Here is a 19,909-nt window from a genome sequence, read left to right as displayed (position 1 = left end):
AAAAAATCATAAAAGTCACACAAAATACTGTAGAACAAATGTAAGAAATACGCACTTGATCAAATCAGCATGCTGCCTCTTGGAAGACTGATTATAACTAGACTGTAGGTATTGTCGCAATAAACAGACACTAGAGTCATGAAAAGATTAGGGGCAGCCACCTGTGTAATATTCCCTGGCTGCATATGAGAAAATTGCTAGCATTGATGTGTTCAGAATGGAGTCTAAAACAGAACTGACTAGGTTAGTCAAATATGGAGGCTTTTAAGGCCAGAAAGGGCAATGAGGTCATCAAGGGCGGAAGTGGAAGGGTCCTCAAACGGGCTGGAACCGGACTCCTATTCGGTCATATGTTCCTCACTGGAAGTGACGTCATCCATGGTTCAGGAACCAGAAGCGACATCATTAAGGTCGGAAACGAAAGTGTCGTCATCAGGGCTGGGCAGAATCTGCAGGAAAGTGAGAAAAAAGGTCAGTGCACTCCGCCAACCCCTGGTCTGGCATGGAATTACTCTCATTTAGACCCTTTAGCTGCCTCCCATGAGCATGTTTGTGACCGTATATGAAACCTAGCGCTATAGTTGATAATTACACCCTACTCCTGCGCTACTGACTCTGGGTCCCCCCTTGTACATTTTGCATAAAAAATGTTTTGTATTCATAATAATTTTGAAAATGTAATATTCATAACAACAATATAGTTACACAGTCTGGTTGTATTACTTGTGAATATCTAACTGAATATTGACTACACTTACAGAGCTGCTTTAGGGAATGGTACATAAAGCTGTGATGTTGTTTGTTCTGTAGGCACAAAAAAGTTATATTAACCTCAAAATAATTCTTAGAATGAAATTTGGAGTCCGACTTTCGGGTGCCAAGACACAACGTTACTTATTATACAGTTACTATTGTTCTTTAAGCTGTGACTTAACTATAACGTTGTGTTTATTGTTAACTGGAGATTTCAAGTTACTGCTATCAATTTTACGTTAAACAGTTTACTTAGTAATTCAGCTGCATTTTTTGCAATATCTTGGGGATTCTTGCCACTTTATTATTGTTCGGTAAATGCCACGTAGTAAATTTTTCACCTAGAAAGTTAGTTGTACAGTAAAAATCGATGGCTATTTAAATGGTTATCTGTAAAGGTTAAACTAAAGGCCAGCCCGCGGGTCCAGGATGGATGTTTAGAATTTTATAATCCTCGACAGGATTCTGGCCTATTATGAAATTTAAATCGTGGACAAATTTTTACCCTCAAGATCCTGAACTGAGTCACTTTGACCCAAATTAATTTTTTCTTACTCTGTTTCGTAAGAGAATTGTGAAATTTTGTGTATTTCATTGTTAGGTTTTCTGCATTAAGTGCACTTTTCAGACAGTTGCTATTGAATGTTAATGTTGCATAGTTTGATGTTAATCTCGAGTTGTTTTACGATACTACGTCGTTATTAGTATTCATGTTTAATAACAGCTGGCAGGTTGCATTGCAAGCAATTAAGGCTCCTTGGTCGGTCTGAGTGCGCATATACGGTGAGTGTCGAATGCACATGCACCAATGCCGAGAAAAAATAGGCCTTTATTGCGCTGCAGCATCAGGCCCAATTTCGTCTTCATCTGGCCCTGTGTGTGCATTGCATAATATTTGTATATAATTAGTATGCTAGGTTTAATAAATGTTAAAAATTTACAAAAAAAGAAGTCTCTTTTCCTTTGCCTTCCATATTCTTCAGTGTATATTCCTTTATATGAAAGCTTTATCCTATGGGCGGGGTGGTGCTGTTACCTGAGCTCATGTGGGATTTGCAAAATATGAGAATGGCCCTCTCCTGCTACATCATCAATACATAAAAACCTCTGTTTCTCCCACAGTCACTTTTTCTTTAAGATAGTTGGTGAAAATGAAAAGGTTTTTAACCGTTAAATTGTTTTTTCTGAGTGGATTAACAGAACAATGTGTGCCATGTTTACATTCCTAAGACTTCGATGAACAAATTTCACTACTGTCATAAAAAAACTTCATTGCAATTGCCTAGTGTTTTTTTTTTTATTCTTACACATGTTCAAAACTGCAAAACTGATGATTTGCACAGCAGTTTACATGCTGCACATTCCGACATTCCCACTTAAAACTGGCATGTTATTGTATGTCAGCTTGTATTTAAAGCAAAAATATGAAAGATTTTGGGACCACAATGTGTAAAGTCTGTGAAATTGATCAAAATGTAAGAGCATGTTGCAATCACAAAAGTTTCTCAGTTTACCCCCAGAGCCCACACTGTTAACGTGCATGTGTTTGTCATGTGAAAGGGAAGGCAGGACTTTTGTTAGAAAACACACATTGAAACAAGTACAACCATTGTAATTTAGTTTCTGTATGTATGTCTTTTTCCTAAGTAAAATATGTACATACATGCAGTGCATTTATCCAAGGTGACTTTCAGCATTCATGATACACATGGTTGTTACCCTCTGCCCCTTTTAATCTAGTTTAAATGAATACTTCACCTGAAAATATTTTTACATGTATATGTTACTTACTCCATGTAGTTTGTAGTGATGGCCAAGAAAAAATGTATGTTTTCATAACAAAGTTTATGAAAGAACGGAACCCAATGGTGACCAACACTGGAAAAAAGCAAATAATATAAAAAACATCAATGAAAAAATCTCACACTACTAATGTTGCATTTTTTGATAGTTTTTGCTGTTGTCCATCATTGGCTACCATTAGGTTCCATTCTATAAGAAATTTTGTTATGTCTCTGCAAAAACATGACACTAAATTTTTTTCTAAGCCATCATTACATATCACATGGGATAAGTAACAGATATCAACAGTAACAAATATCATTTTGGGTGCAGTATTCCTTTAAGGTGTTGGGGGTCTGGAGCCTACCACTATAGCACTGAACACAAACCCGGCAACATCATTGGAGCCGAAGCTGGTCTATTACAGGCCTTGTTCATATACACATGGTCAATTTGGAATGGACAGTTAAGCATAAAACACATCTTTAGGATATTGGAGTGTCTCTGCTCTGGAATTTTGGGTGACCATGAACTGAGGGCCTTGGAATTACCAGTAGCTCTGCTAGTCATCTAAGGTACACAGAGAAGTTCATTAGCTGGCAGCCAATCAGGCAGCTGATAACAAAGAGCTAGTTGTGCAACAGTTGGTTCTCTGTTAGCCTGGTGGCTCTTGCTCCTCCAGTAACAGGGAGAGAAAAACTCTCAAACATGATGGGTTCCTACAAGCTCCACGTAGACAATGGCAGATTTCAGTTGTTCAGTTATATGGCACTACCATAAACAGGTGAAATTTTACATGGTTATACACTCACTTAGGAAATTCTTAGGAACACTATACTAATACTGGGTAGGGCCTCCACTTGCTCTCAAAACAGACTCAATTCTCCGTGGCATGGATTCCAAAAGATGTTCAAAAAATTCCTTTGAGAATTCTTTCTACAGATCTGTCAGCTGCACATTCATCCTGAGAATCTTCCATTCTACAACATTCCAAAAGTTTGTTCTATCGGATTCATATCCAGTGACTGGGAAGGCCGCTAAAGAACACTGAACTCATTGTCATTTTCATGAAACCAGTTTGAGATGACTTTTACTTTGTGACATGGTACATTATAATGCTGGAAGTAGCTATTAAATGATGGGTATGTCCATGGCCATGCAGGGATGTACAACATAGCAATGATATTCAAATAGGCTTTAATGCTATGATTGATAGGTATTAATTTGGCCTAAAGTGTTCCAAGAAAACATTTCCCACACCATTACTCTGCTACCACCAGCCTGGTCTTGGCCACACGGCAGGCTGGGTACGTGGATTCATGACCTGTGTTACGTTTTCCAGTCTTCAACTGTTCAATTTTGGTGAACTTATATCCACAGAAGCCACAGCTTTCTGTTCTTGACTGATAGGAGTTCAAACAAACTTGGTCTTCTGCTGTGGTAGCCCATTCATCTTAAGGTTTGACACGCTGTGAATTCTGAGATGTTTTTTGTTTTCTCCCCACAGTTGTAAAGAATGGCTATCTGAGTTACTTTGTACTTCCCTCATGAATAAGGTATTTCTGTCAGTAGAACTGCTACTAACTGGATGTGTTTTTTTTGTTTTTTTCACCATTCTTAGTAAATATGTGAAAATCCCAGGAGATGAGAATTTACAGAAATACTTAAAACTAGCCTGTCTATCACCAACAATCATGCTACAGTCAACAACAACATTTATTTATAGAGCACATTTTCATACAAATGTTGTCGTTTGAAGTGTTTTACAAGATGAAGAAAGAAAAGTTTATATGAAACAAAGATAAAACTAGGCAATACTAAGTAACACAGGATAAGGTAAGGTCAGATGGCCAATAGGACAAAACAAACAAACAAACAAACAAAAAAAAACTCCAGTCAAAATCACTGAGATCAATTTTTTTTTAATCTCTTTTCCATTTCCATTTGTTTGATGTGAACAGACCTGATTTTTTCAGTGCGTTTCTACCATGTGATTGCCTCATTAGATAATTGCACGGATAAGCAGCTGTTCAGGTGTTCCTAATGATTTGTTCAGTGAGTGTGTATGGTCAATTCAAAATAAACAGAAAAAAATGACTACTTAAAACCTGGAGTCATAGCATTTCCAATTCTTTAGTTTAAATGTCAACTGAAATGAATAAAGTTATTGTTTGTTTGCAATTCATTAAATAAACAGTCTGATGTTAATAATATTATAAAAGCCCACGCCTGTCAAGCTTTTATATTAATTTTGGGCATTTCAATTTTAGAAGTTTGCAAAAGAGCTCTGAAAAGGTCTCTGGTATTGAGGTGATATTTGTAGTTTTAGTAAAAAAACTAAAGTGGTTTTCCTTAGACTTTCTCATATGGGGATGGATATTTGAGGAGTAAACCGCAAGACAATGATTATATTTTTATATTATGTACATTAAGGAATCATGATTATATTTTAATATTATGTACATTAAAGAATCATCAATAACAAATCAAATCTAATTAATAAGATATTAAACAATTATTAGAAAAGTAAAGTTGAATAAATTAGACTCTGCCGCTGCATGAATAAAAGGTAAAATACCACTTCCGGTTAATGGAAATACCCCAAAAGTTGAAAGATATCTACGTTTTGTATCTAATACTTGTATGCAAAAATTTGGTTGACCCAAGTGAAAGCATACTCAGGTTATCGTGTTTACATACATACACACACACACGCACACACAGAGACATACACACAGATATAATTCCAAAAATGGCATTTTCGGAATCAGGGAGGTCTAAAACGTCAAGATTCATCAAAATCTTGATATCAAATCTTTGGCCGATTACAATATTTCCCCTATACTTTGTATATGAGAAAGTAAAAACAACAAGCAGCAAAGTTTTATGGTATAAAATTTGTAGAGGTAGAAAAAGAAAAACAACAAAAAGAAATAAGACCAATTAAGAAAAGCTTACCAGCATGGGGTGGCACAGTAGCACATGGTTAGTGGTGCTGTTTCACAGATCCAGCATACTGGGATTGACTCCCATCCTGACCAGTAGAATTTAAAGATTTCCTTTTATCAGTATGGAACGTTTTTCAGTTTTCCTCCCGCACCCCCATTGACTTGCAGGTGGTTTAACTGGCAGTTTCCTCACAAGTGACCCTTGTGAGTGAGGGTATGTGTGTGAGAGTGGGCTATGCATCGGACAGGTGCTGTCTCTTGTCTTGTCAAGATAGGGTACAGGCCCTACTAATTTATAATAGTCTAATGTTATTGGATTGTACTGCAGTGGTTAGCACTGCTGCCTTACGGCTCCAGCGTCTTAGGTCTTAATGCCTTCTTGGTCTCTATGTTCTTTTAGTCTGGTATTTCCATCCACATCCTAACACTTTCAGGTTCACTTGACTGGTGGCTGGGCACTGGCCCTATATGTGGGAACTGGGCAATATTACATCGAATAAACAATATCATCCAAAGGAAAATTCATAGTTATGTTATGAAATGCCTTTCTGAAAAGTATTCCCATATCATATCCCTATACTGGGACAAAATTAAAAAGTGCCTCATATTTTTATTCAAATTAGAATATAAAAATAATTTCACAGCAAAGCTTTCTATACATCGACACGTAGCATTAAGTGATAGTGAAAAATCCTCTCAAAGGGTGGTCACATATGCCCTCTAGTGATCACTTTGTCATTTGATTTAGAAACCATATCAGCTAACTTTGTGTGCATTTAAAATGGCATCTGTCACTGATATTTAATTTTTAATCAGAAAACACAATAAAAAAGTTGAATGTCAGAAGCAACTATTCATGTGACCCTATTTTCTCATTCGTCTGCATCAACATGCAACCTTAATGTATACATACTTGCCTGAAGTGATGCTGTCAGAATGCATGTGAAAAAGACCCCTCACCCTCTAGTCAAACAACAACCCATCAGGTGTGAAGTGACAGCCAGAAATACCACAAGATGATAATGAAACAGCAAATTGAGAAGGGGAAAGAAGACCAGAAAGGCTGGAAAGACATCTGTCTGTTTTCACTCTTGAATAAAAGAGATAAGTAGCCTGCTGTAAGAAAATTCCATCTGATATATTATTGCATGGATTCAAGCAGCTTCTCTTTGCCGTTATCTGTATGTCAGTGTAGCACACCAGCAATCTAAGATGCACCGAAAATAGAAATCTATAGGATCAGCAAGCATCTTTTAATCCATATTGCAATGAAATGAGAATGGATCACAACTCAGGCCGTTCTCAGTTTAAGCATATGGCTTACTGTGATGCAGCATGGCGCCCCCAGCACATTGAATTATCCTCCACCATTCCCTGTGTTCTTTTCATCCACCCCCCCATCCCAATCTCCTCCAAAGTCCCCAACTGACAACAGCAACTCCACAAAGCCAGGATGAGACACCACAACCTAGAGCTGCATGACCCAGCCTCCCACATCTCAACGTGGCGCTGTCTTTAACAGAAGAGTCGCACAGGGATCAAAGAAGAATATTACAAGACAATTGCATTTATTGGAATTACAAATCTGAAAATTTGCACCTCACAGAAATTTTAAAAGTTAACGATCTGAAGGGACATTTGTTGTTTTTTTTTCCTTCTTTCTTGTAGAAAATTGATTGCTGCTGCCATTTGAAATGTATGATTGTGTGAATGCGGTGGAATAAGTTAATCAAATAAAACTGAGCTAAACAGAATTACATCCCGTTGATCTTGGCAGCTAAAAAGGCTTCTAAGGAATGGCAACTATTGACCTCAAGTTAGTAAAGCTGAGCAAGGTCACAAGGGGACCATCAAACAGGGAGACAAGGTCTGGAAAGTGCTGTCTGTGTTTAGATGAGTGAGCGCGACTGTTTAGGGAAGTTAACTTAATGTACTTAGGACACGAGGACCAGATCATCGCTTTCAGACATAAAACCCTTTCAGATGGTGTGTTTATGACATGTTAAGCTCTTCTTAATGAGAAGGTAACTGTGCTATAATCTGGTATACCAATCAGTGTTCATAAAATTATTTAAATAAGAGGAAATATTTCAGCATAAAAAGGTAACTGGCATGGCAGTATTTAATGTAAAATAGGCGTGTTACTTTATAGAAATTAAGGTTGTGATTTTTCAAATGGATAAGAAATAAATCTACTCTCTATATATAAAATCTTAAGCCTAAAAGTGCCAACGGTGATGTTTTTATGTCACATTTTTTGTCGCACTTTAAATCAGGCTCATTTAAAAACCTACATATATATGTTTGGTATCATAATTTTCAGAATTTATCAAACTTTAATGTGATGTTGTTAGATTTTCAGATTGTTCTTTTGTTTTTAAATTATAAACCGAAAAATATCAGGAACTAACGTCCTGCAAGACGGGACTTTGTGCCAAAAGATTTAACCACCCCTGGGGACAGAAATAAAAGACAAAGAGTTGGACAGCTGCTGCACAGGCTTTTAAATGTTCAAAGAGCCGCACAAGATACAGATCACACGGCACGGCAGCAGCAGCAAGTCAGCAGCTGATCGAGCAAAGAGGAGGTTAAAAGAAAACTGTTTGTTTCCCATTGTATCAACGTTTAAGAGGGGGTTTCGGAGGAGCGACCGCGTCTCCCTGGGATTCATGCTGTTTCTACGTAATTCTGACCCTACCACATATGTGCCTCAGCAGAAATCAAACTTTATCAGACCAGGCTACGTTTTTCAGATCTTCAGCTGCAGCCTGTGCAGCCTCAGTTTTCTGTTCTTGGCTAATGGGAGTTTAACCTAAAGTGGTCTTCTACCGTTATAGCCGATCTAACTCAAAGTTGGCATGTTGTGCATTCTGAGATGCTTCTTTTGCTCACCACAGACATACAGAGTGGTTTTCTGAGTTACCATAGCCTTTCTGTTAGCATGAACAAGTCTAGCCATTCTCTTCTGACCTCTGTCATCAGCAAGGCGTTTATGCCCACAGAACTGAAACTCTCTGAATGTTTTTTGTTTCTCTAGAGAGTGTTAAATGTGAAAATCCCAGGAGATCAGCAGTTGCAGAAATACTCAAACCAGCCTGTCTGCTACAATCATGCCTCAGTCAAATTTACCACATTTTTTTCCCCATTCTGGTCATTGATTGGCTGATTAGATAATTGTATAGATAATCAGGTATACAGGTGTTATTATTAATTTGTTTAGTGAGTGTATATTGTATTAGAAAATGCTTTTCATGTTGATGCTCTATATTTTTCATGGTAGGCTAACCATAAAAAAGCTGTGTACAGTTCTTATACAAAGAGGTAAACATGAATCTTTCTTAATTGCGGAACCCCTTTATAGTGGTTAATAGTTTTAGCAGAATATATCTACCAATCTGTCCATTATCATACTTGTTTAGTCTAATTCTTTGTGCCTGCCTTAACAAAACTGGGCACAAGGCAGGAAACAACCCTTGACAAGCCACCGGGGCACACACATGTAAATTCCTGCTTAATCATATGTTCTTTAGGTGGAAAACTGAAAAATACAACAAGTTTAACCAAGGATGTTTATATATAGGGCGGCGCGGTGGCGCAGTTGTAGCGCTGCTGCCTCACAGTTAGAAGGCCCGGGTTTGCTTCCTGGGTCCTTCCTGCGTGGAGTTTGCATGTTCTCCCCGTGTCTGCGTGAGTTTCCTCCGGGTACTCTGGTTTCCTCCCACTGTCCAAAGACATGCAGGTTAGGTGCATTGACGATCCTAAATTGTCCCTAGTGTGTGCTTGGTGATGGGCTGGTGCTCAGCCTGGGTTTTGTTTCCTGCCTTGTGCCCTGTATTGGCTGGGATTGGCTTTGGCAGACCCCTGTGACCCTGTAGTATAGGTTTATATGGTCATTATTGTCACTTGTACAGAGTATAGTGAAATTCCTCTGTGCATGTGCTAATATAATGACACTCTCCAGGGACTCATGTGCTGAAGGATATTGGCATCCCGACAGGTGACTTCTAAGGTACTGATGATGAGGTAGCCAGCCCTGGCCATTGCTGAGGTATTGAAGTTGAGATAGCTGGCCTCAGCCATTGTTGGCTGCGATGAGAATGGGTGATAAGTGAATGTTGTAGAAGTAGTGTAGGGTTTACATATGAATTAATGCTAAAATTAGCCTGAATTAACTTGTTCATCAAAACAAAAAAAAGCCATAGATTAAAGAAACTTTTATGAACACTTTTTTTACACAAAAACAGGCAGCATACCACAGTATCGAATTATTTTATTAAATATTATATATTTGATATTTAAAACAATCTTGATATTTGGGGCCTAGCCCAAAAGCATGGGTAGCAAAGCAGGAATCAGTCGTATACGCACCCACAATCTCTTATACCAAGATAAGAATTACCCATCAGACTAACAGCACAAATGTGGGAAGGAAATAACAATTATCTGTAGAAAGAGAACTGGGAGAAAGTGAAAAATCCACAGAGGACTTGAGCCAAGGACGTTGAAGCAGAGTTAGTGCTGCCTTACAAAGTCGTTAACTAAGAGGCGCTATGATAGAACATTGATTAGCATGGCTGCCTCACAGCTCCAAGAACACAAGAACAATTCCTGGGCCAGTTGTTCTCTCTGTAGTGTTTGCCTATTTCTGTAAATATTCCAGTTCCACACAGAGACAAGATTGTAAGATGAAATCACCAATGTGGGTGTATAAGCAAGAGTACCTGACATCCTATCAAATTGTCCAGTGCTTCCAGGATGTGCGCTGATTGTCTGAAATTGTGAACTGAAATAAGTAGGCTCAGAAAAGAGATGAATATGGCTTGATAATAAAACAGAGGCTTTAGTTCTTCTAAAACATATTTTGTAACACCAATAGTCACATTTATCATGCTACCTGTAGTCAGTAGGTATTTGCACTATTACAGCATAAGGCTGATTCACCCCACTAGCCTCAGCTTGTGACATTGAATAAGTTACCCATTGATCACCTTAAACACTTTGTAGTCTCACCAATGTTACTGATGGCCTTTATTTTAACAGACTCCAGTGACACCCAAGATAACTTTGAAGGGTAACTACTCCACAAACCGCTCTACGGGCCACCTCTACAGGCATTCACACTCAGTTGTACCTGGCTGTTTTTATATGATCTTACAAGATGACGAACAGTTCCATCAGGATCACCTGTTTTTTTTTACTTTGTGTAGTATGAAGTGGTCAACATGATAGTAGATGGGAATGTTAGCTGCCTCCCAAGTTACTGAACCTGTGTTGTTCCAAGCTTTGCGACTCTGACCAGAGCTGTAATGAATGTGACCATGTTGGTAAAAGTACTTGCAGTTATTAACACTGCTGAAAAGGATGCACGCTAAGTTTTTTGTCACCTTGTCATGAAAACCAACCATGGAAGTCTTTGAGTTCTACTGTCTTTGACCATAGTGGACACATTGTGGTCTACTTGTGTTGCAAAGAAAAAGCCCGCGTGGGGATGGGAGAAAAATTTACACTGCTTAGACTGTACTGTGCATGGCATAACTTTCCATGTTTTTAGTAGACAGAAGTCAAGCAAAATGACACCTGAAGAAGGGGCCTGAGTTGGCTCAAAAGCTTGCATATTGTAATCTTTCCAGTTAGGTCACATTTTGCTTGAATTCTCACTTCATCCATAAATGGCTAACATGGTGCAATACCTTAGTACTACATGTTTTTTGTACAATTTCATCTTTCTTTAATCTTGCAAAGGTTTTATGTTATTCCATTTCCACCACTCTGGTGGTCCACTGTTCTTCAGCACTTGCTCAGACTTTCTCCTTGATTAAGACCTTGGGAAGACTGTTGCCACAATGTATCTCCTGTAGACGTTTCAGGCCTGCTCACCATCCCTTGTTTGCAGCAGCTATTCCACTTGACCCTGTGTGTTTTTCTGAACTTGCCTCCTGGGAACACACCCACAAAGGCTAGAAACACTACAATTCCTCACAAGACGCGATCTTCATCTGAATCTTTTTAAATAATCAACAAAAATAACAAATTATGATTTTTTTTAAGAAAAATAAGTAATTTACTGGACAAAATTTCATCCTATACCATATTCCAAACCCGCTAATTCCTGAGTAGTCACGGGGGGCTGGAGTCTTTCCAATCAAACCTAGGGCACAAGGTAAGAGCAATCCCTTGGACAGGACAAATTCCAACTCCAATTCCAATGCCAATTCCTCTAACTTGCATGTCTTTTGACTGTGGGAGGCAATCAGAGCACCCAGAGGAAACCCACACAGACACAGGGAGAACATGCAAACTCTTGGCAGGGAGGACCTGGGACGTGAACCCTGCTCTCCTTAATACAAGTCAAATTAATAAGCTTATATTTAAGAACCCACTTTAATAAAAGGACAAGTGTTTTGTCGCTATATCTCTGTCATTCCAACAGATGGAGCATCACAAACATGTTTATTAATAAAATGCATTGCATTTATCATTCCAATAGGTGACACATCCACATCACATGCATTAAGGTCAGGTTTATACTTCACGTGACGCGGCACATACTCCAGCAGACGCTCCTGCTACACAAGCATTTTACTGTTCATACTTGTGTGCGTACTTTATGTAAATCTGGAAGAATCCACCAGGTGGCAGTACAAGATATTATCACGGTGAGAACAGGTTCGGCTTTGCTGTTTTGTGAATTGCATGGAACACCCATTAAATTCCGATGACACCTTATCTCTGAAAAGGATGTTTAATGATTAAATCCATCAATCCAGGGATGTGTCCATTCCAGCAAGCATTGGGCACGAGGCAGAAACAATCCTGACAAGACATCAGCTCATCGTAAGGTGAATACAAGCACACACACACACACACACACACACTAGCGTCATTTTAGTGTCACCAAATCTGCATATCTTTGGGAGGAAACCGGAGCTCACTGTTGAAACCCAGCAGGAAAACATGTAAACTCCAGGCAGGGAATACCAGCGACGTGACTCCCTGCGAGACAGCAGTGCTACCGCTCTGCCACTGTGTCACCCCCATGTGTGTAATTATTAACAGTATTCATTATTTAAATGCAATTAGTGATTTATCTGTAAAATATAACATACACACTTTAAAGCATTTCATCATGAAAGTGATATGAAGTATAAATCTAAGGATTCTAAATGTGCAGAGAGTTGGAATATCATACATTAAATGTGTTCTGTGTGGTGATCTATTGCTATTTGCCACTGCTGTCAGGTCAGGAGGAAGCCCCAGAAATAAAAGATGGCGCAAAAGATGGTATGTGAGACTTTTAAAATGTATCGTGTCATTACGATCAGAAATATGCAACGCTTGAATATAAAAGCACCACAAATGCATCTGTATGTTGGTATTTTGCTTCACCACATCGAACTATTCATCAAACATCGAAGCGCACACATCAATCCCGTAGGATTCGCATAGAGGCTTTCTGTCACATTTAGATAGTAAACAGAGAGTCTGATGTCACGTTCCGACTTTCAGCACACAGCACCCCCCCACACTTTTTGCTGGTATTGCAACTCACACACGCGTCATGTTAATTTCTGAGGACCTGCTCATAGGACTCGTCAAATGAACAAATGTTCCAGCTGGCAGCCATGATGCGTGCGCATGCGCATTCTGAGCATGAAGTATAAATGAGCCCTAACACTGCTTTTACGAACCCCATACCAAATGGCATATAACAGAGACATTTGCATTGCATGGTGCAGTGCAAATGTTAGCATTGAGGTCTGTGTTGATTACTTATAATTATATACAAAAAAGGACACTGAACTGAAACTGTGCTAAAATATTTCGAAAAGGGAAACAACCACTACATCTTAACACACAGAGACAGTCAAAACACCAAATACCTTTTGAAATTCAACAAAAGAATCAAAATCCAAAGGCTGCCAATAGTTTGAGGTGCATACTCAACAATGAGACAATGTGCAAATTCAAAAATCCAAAACCAAGAGGAGAAAAACTACAAAGTTAGAAATTTGAAAACTGTAAAAACTTGCAAGGTTGGCCACTAGCATGATGAAAGCAAGCAAGCGATGCTTCAGCAAAATATGAGCAGCCCTCTTATGAGGCCTCCCACTGAGGAATCAGTAGTAACTGGGCGACCCGCCACTTCAGATTCATTTCTTAAATGGAAACAATTACAATAACAAAGAAAAAAAAAACTTAAAGAAGGGAAGAACAAATTAAAGAAAAAATGATAAGAGGCAAAAGCAGAGCTCTAGCTAAATTGTGACACTTTCCAGACTCACTGGACTAACTTCTTCTCCAGCCTCAGTGTCAAAACAACCGCCTGTCCTACAAGACTTTATTTGATATAAACCAGATGTATTTAATCCTAGTAGATTTAAAAGCAATTTTATTAATAGTTTTTCAATGGTTTTACTTAAGATTTTCTCCCCAAAAATGAGCGTGTGTGGGTATACCACAAAAATGTAAGAAGCCTCTTGTCATACAGCAAGTAATATAACGCTGCCAACAACAGGAGGTAGCCATTGTGGGAACCCACCACACCAGAAGAATGCCAAGGAGGCCAGATATTACAACACATTCAAAAATGGCGCATTTATTGTAAAAACATAAGTGAGGGTTAAAAACAGCATAGAAGCAAATAGAGACTTGTTTTCTGACCAGCTTTGTTTGAATCCCTACTAGCAGACTCATCTCTTAGCCCCTCTGGCTCTGTCTGTCTGTGTGCCTCTCTTTGTTATAACAGAAGATGTGCCCAGGTGGGAAAAGCTGAAAGGTCATTTAAGATAAGATGGCAGACTTTTTTGGAAACTCTGACCCATGTGTATGCAGCATTTGAGAGAAAGAGGAAAATGATGACACCCTTGATCAAGCAGAGAAATGCAGTCCACCACCTAAATGACGACCCACACACAAAACAAATCATATCACTGAACTGTTATTAGAATGTGTGTTGATGTGAGAAACGTATTAAACTTCAAAAGTGAAAAATATGATGTATGGACTTTATTTTAGTTCCCTTTAAGAGAGTCAATGCTGTTTATTCAAACTCAAGGCCTTTTTATATTTCTTGCTAACTAATATTGGCCAACTTTTGTCATTTCTCAGAGAACTGGCAGACAGGACAGGAATATTTCAGCCAGGCTTCATCTTCATCATGCTGGCTGTACTGAAAACCATCGACACATACATAACACATGCCTCGTTTTTGGCAACATAAAAAGGCAATTTGTAGCAGTTCTGCTTTCCTAAAATAATTGAGGCAATTGACTGAACTCATATTGCAATAAGATAAAAAGAGCCACATTAGACAATTATCATTTATCAGTATTTTATTATAATACATTGATGGTTGCAAGGCCTATCAATGGTAAGTCTCGAGTAAATCTTGTGAGTTTTGAGTTGTCAGAATAAAGACTTCAAGTCCCTCCTCTCATATCCAATTCCCCTTACATCATACATGGCTTACTGGCTGGTTGAAGCATACTTAAAACAAAAACAGAATACATCTGAATCCTTTACAGTTTGAAATGCAACATTCGTTAATTAGAGGAATGACTAATTAACCCTTTTCTATTTTCGAAATTCCCCACCTTATAGTATAAGAACATGAGGCAATGGATAATCTATGTCATGTCCTTGATTAATTACTGTCATGAATTGCTTACCTTTTGTCACACACATGCGCATGGGCAGCAGCTAAATGAACCAAAAGAAGGTCATTCCACGCCAGGCCAGGGAGTGACGGGGTGCATTAAACCTTCCTCTTTAATCTCTGCAGATCAGGCACAGGAAATTCTGCCTGATTCAGGCCCGATGATGTCACTTCCGGTTTTGGGCCCAAGAACATCACTGCCAATTCCGGGTCTCAATGACATGATTTCCACCTGCCTACCTTAAATACAAGACAGCTTCCTCTATAACTTCAGTTCTGTTTTGGACGCACTTTTGTACACATCTGTGCAACTTTTTTCAGCCAGGCTTCAAGTATGTGGTTGGCTGCCCCAAACCTTTTTTTTGTGTGTCGAGACTATTTATTTCACACTATACAATTAACCAAAATGCTAGCCTGTTATTTTAAAATATACGTTGTTTCAACCTTTAACCTCTAGCAAAGATCTAGTTAGAGGTAAGCAGATTTCTGCCCACCTTATCCCAAACAATGGCTTGTGTCATTATAAACTTTGAGACAACGTTTTCAATCTGACAAATGCCACGTTTGCACACCTGGCAGGAGCTAGCATTGTGCAGATAAACTGTGAAGTAACAGCCATATAAACAGAATTAATATAGCAAAATTAATTGAAAATAAATATTCATGAGCATAATAAAATTCCACAAAGGGCACCTAGTGAGAATGAAGCTGCTTTGTTTTCCATAAGCAGTTGATTTCCATTAGCACACAAGTCATCTGTGAAGCCAAGATGAAATTGACTCAATAGTCAAGCAATGATTCACTTATTTTAACCTTAGTGTTTAATATGGCCTATAGTATTCACTGTAACAGCAAACCACGTCATTACATGTGCCAGGTGATACTGGCCATCCACTCACATGCTGGTGCCTTACGCCTTTCCCTGATCCTGAGAGCACAACGGGGTTTCTGCAAAATTCATCACATGCTTTTGGTGCCCTCAGTTTTGGAGAGTGCCACAGGACTCCTCAAATGCAAGTGTCTGCGTCTTGATGCGTCATGAGAAGCTGCGCTAACCAGCCAATGAAAGCACCCAGCCACACAGATGCACATGTAGAAGGCAGATTAACATGATCCATATATGGTTGGTTCAGGGGTGTGCTTATGTAAGCACATTTACAAGATGATTGCGATTTATAAAGAGTAAATTACGTACAAATGTGTGGATGGCAGGTTTTATTTTGTCATATGCATTTTCCTGTTTTAGGTATACAAATTTCATACTCAAATACATGCAGTTTTATAAAATCCCAGGAGAAATTTATTAATTGAGGTACAGGAAAGAGCTCAAAATACTGGGAGACTGTTAGAGAAATAAAATTGCAGCAGCAATACTTTGATAGACTCCATCTACCATCAGGCCGTGGGATCACTGTGCCACCATAATGCATCAACCTGCTGTGCAGGGGCTGCTGGGAGGACACCCGTTAATGCCTTTTTTTGAGTTTGCTTATCAAAGGTGTAGTGTCACATTTTTTGTTCATGTTTTTGGAATACAACTTCATCAGCGCACAAGGGATTACAGTTCTTTTTAGGATGTATCTTTTTCATTTCATTGTGTGACTTTTCTGTGCCAAGTTGTTGTCACATGAAGCACACTCCTTCCACCACAGATCTACATCACAGATTCCTGTAATACAGTAGGTTTTCATTTTTTAAGATGGTTGTGCCATTTTTCCATATGTCACTATCATCAAACTTCAACAGGTAAACTACATTGTACTTTGGAATAGTGTTTGTGCGTATTAAAAACTTACTGTGTCTTTGTTGTGGTACCGTATGTGGGAGGTTGGTCTTTGTAAATAATAATATATGTGTTTTGTGCTGTGAATTGTTTATTTAATCCATATATTGGACTTTTAGCTTCAGCACAGTGTGTCTCTTGTGGGAAGAGATTGCATGTTAGGCTGCATGGTGTCATAGCTTCCCCCACTGATAATTCAGTGTGAATCTTGCCCCAAAAACATTACTAAATAATAAAACCCAAGACAAAATTATTAGAAAAAGCAAAGTTCTAACACTAAACTCTTCTCTGAATCTGCTTTGGCTTCACTACACTAGAGAAACATTGGAAAGTAGTCCAAAAGGCAAAAAAAAATCCAAACCAAAGAAGTCATCAGTGATGCAATTTGTCACATGATCTCTGCGTCACGTGGATGGCAACAGCTATGAAAAGCATAAATAACATCATCACTGCCATGCAAAAAGCATCACAAAATGGAGGTAACCACATGAAAACAAAACCAAAATGACATTTAAAGAATGATTAAAAGTGTAAACAAGCCCAAAAAAATCTAAAAACGAATCTTACCAAATTTCAGAAAGCTAAATGCCAAACTCATCACTCTCTCTCTCTTTCTTGATCCTGACTTCTCTTTCTCTTGTTAGACTTTCTTCTCCCCTACATTAGTCTTAGCAAGCCCATGGCTGCTTAATATCCACTCCTGGGTTCACATCCAGCCAAGCTCTAGAATCACTTATGGGGAACGGGACTATTCCCTCAAATCTCTCTCTATATAAAATCCAACGTCTGTCTGTCTCTCTGCTTTTCACAAGAGAACTACTTAATGGATTTAGATCAGGCTTTTTTCTATAATTTGCTTCAACATTCATGGTTGGTTTTGTGACCTCTCTCATCAAGCTATCGTAGTTCACTTACAGTACTGATTTATTTGCACGAATCCGAGAGACATGCAGCAAGCCAAGGGGAAGGTGGCAGGGCTCTCCTCACTTATGTGCCAGCCTTGGGGCGTATCTTACATCCGCTTAGCTAGAGAATGAGAGAACTACTAAATAGATTTAGATCAGGCTTTTTTCTAAAATTTGTTTGAACATTCCAGTTGATTTTGCGACTTCTCTTATCGCACTAAGAATCATTATTCGATTGCAGGAGCAATATATTCTCGCTAATCCAAGACAGAGGCTATGGGCCGAGGGGTGGGGGAATTGTGACGTCAGGAGTGGGGCGCTAGGCGGGGCCCTCCTTACTCAGGTGCCAGCCCCCGTTCAAATCCCTCGATCTCTCGCCATGTTTTGGAGCAGACCTTGCCTCTGCTTAGCTAGCGATACCTGTTTATTTGTTTATTGACTTTAAAAGTTTGTCCTAATTCACTACTATGCAGGCAAAGCCGCGGGGGATGGCTAGTTTTATATAATTTTATGGAGTCCAAGCCACTTTGCCTTCTATCTGTCTTTGCGACCACTGTACCCCAAAGCCTTCTGTAGCCCTCAGTTGGTTATGTCTTTTAGATAGTTTTGAGGTTGAACTGCTTAAAGGGCAAAACCATTCCACTTGAGAGTCTTATGCTGCCACCTACCGCCTCATGTTGGTGTATTAAACTTGATCTCTCACCAGTCCTTACTATTATGATGAAAGTATGGCCTCAGTTTTCCTAAACTTGCACTGTGCTGTATATTGACCAGGAGGTGTTCAGACCCTCTGCCAATCCTCCATGCCTCATCACCCCTATTTCTGTATTGAAGGACTGGCGTCCATGGAACTGCCAGGGTTTCTTCTAAGACTTCCTAATCTCTCTCCTTATCTTTTCGGTTATGCTTTGGATTATCCAGTACATTTGTAAAGCATACTAGATTATTAAAGTCGGGTGGAGACTCCAGATTAAAGTCCATACTCATATGTTATGGTTCACATTGTGTTACATTATACAAACTGGCAAGGGTTGAATGAGAATACCAACATCCAACTCTGTTGACTGCCAACATATCAGCACTTTCTCAATAGAGAACTTTAAGGTTTCTTATTACCCCAGGATGTCATCTTATTGTTCACTTGGTGCTCCATAAAATTTTTGGATCTCATGTAGGCAGCAATCATATCCAGTGCTTCAAATCAACAAAGAAATTCTTTTCTTTTGAAATCTTTTAAGCAAGTTGGTTCAAACATAACATGCTGATCCAAAAGCTCATACAGGATGAATTCAACAAATGTGAGCTTTTCTCCAGCCAACCACTTCCTCTCTCCAAGAAAGCTGGAAAATAGCTTCAAAATGTTTGGGAAGGTTTCTAGACATCCAGGTCTCCTTTATCATATTTGGGATTATAGCACAGAATCACAAAACCTTTGTGGAAATCCATTAGTTTGTTATCTAGCTGAACTACTCTGATGCTTTTATCTTCGGTTTTAAAACAAATGTTGTGTTTGTGAGTGATGTACCGCAAATTAGTATTGGTCTGAATAATCTTCAGATAAATCAGATAAGGAAGAGTTGGAAAATCCAGCCCAAGCTTGTCCTTTTTATTGAACCAGCAGCTTTTGTCAGTAGATGGTGAACCAAGTGAAGCCAAGGACTCACCATAGCATTCACATTCTCCATGTGTGTGGAGTGTTTGCTCATGCTTGGTGGAGGCTGGCAATGTAAGCAGGGTTGAATGCTGGCCAACTGGCCTGGCCTGGTTTGACCATGTCATGAATGATGACATCCACAACATCATGGGAACAGTACCGATCAATTAGAAGATGCATGGATCATGACTTCAATGACAGGTCACGTAGTTGTGAGCAACAACAATTGGGTAACCAGGACTGCCATAGGATTAAGTTCCTGTGACAAATGGCTGCATGGAAGACCAAAGAAGTGCTGGCTCGACTGAACCAAGGAGGACATCAGACAAGGTGACGTCACCCCTGAAGATGTCCTGAATGGAAATAAATGGTGAATGAGCTGTTTGACAACTGACTCTGCACAAATGCAGGAGAAAAGCTTGGAGGAAG

The 19,909-nt window shown here is 39.1% G+C and overlaps 1 pseudogene; it reads right to left on the bottom strand.

Annotated features, from left to right (window-relative positions):
• Positions 1-18,925: 18,925 nt before the first annotated feature.
• On the bottom strand, positions 18,926-19,626 carry LOC120515275 (annotated as a pseudogene).
• Between the last annotated feature and the right edge of the window lie 283 nt (positions 19,627-19,909).

The sequence above is a fragment of the Polypterus senegalus genome, chromosome 1 (assembly GCF_016835505.1).
Source record: "Polypterus senegalus isolate Bchr_013 chromosome 1, ASM1683550v1, whole genome shotgun sequence".
In the NCBI taxonomy this organism is placed as follows: Eukaryota; Metazoa; Chordata; class Cladistia; order Polypteriformes; family Polypteridae; genus Polypterus; species Polypterus senegalus.
Note: the sequence above shows the minus strand (reverse complement) of the source record. Positions and strands in the feature narration are given on the sequence as shown.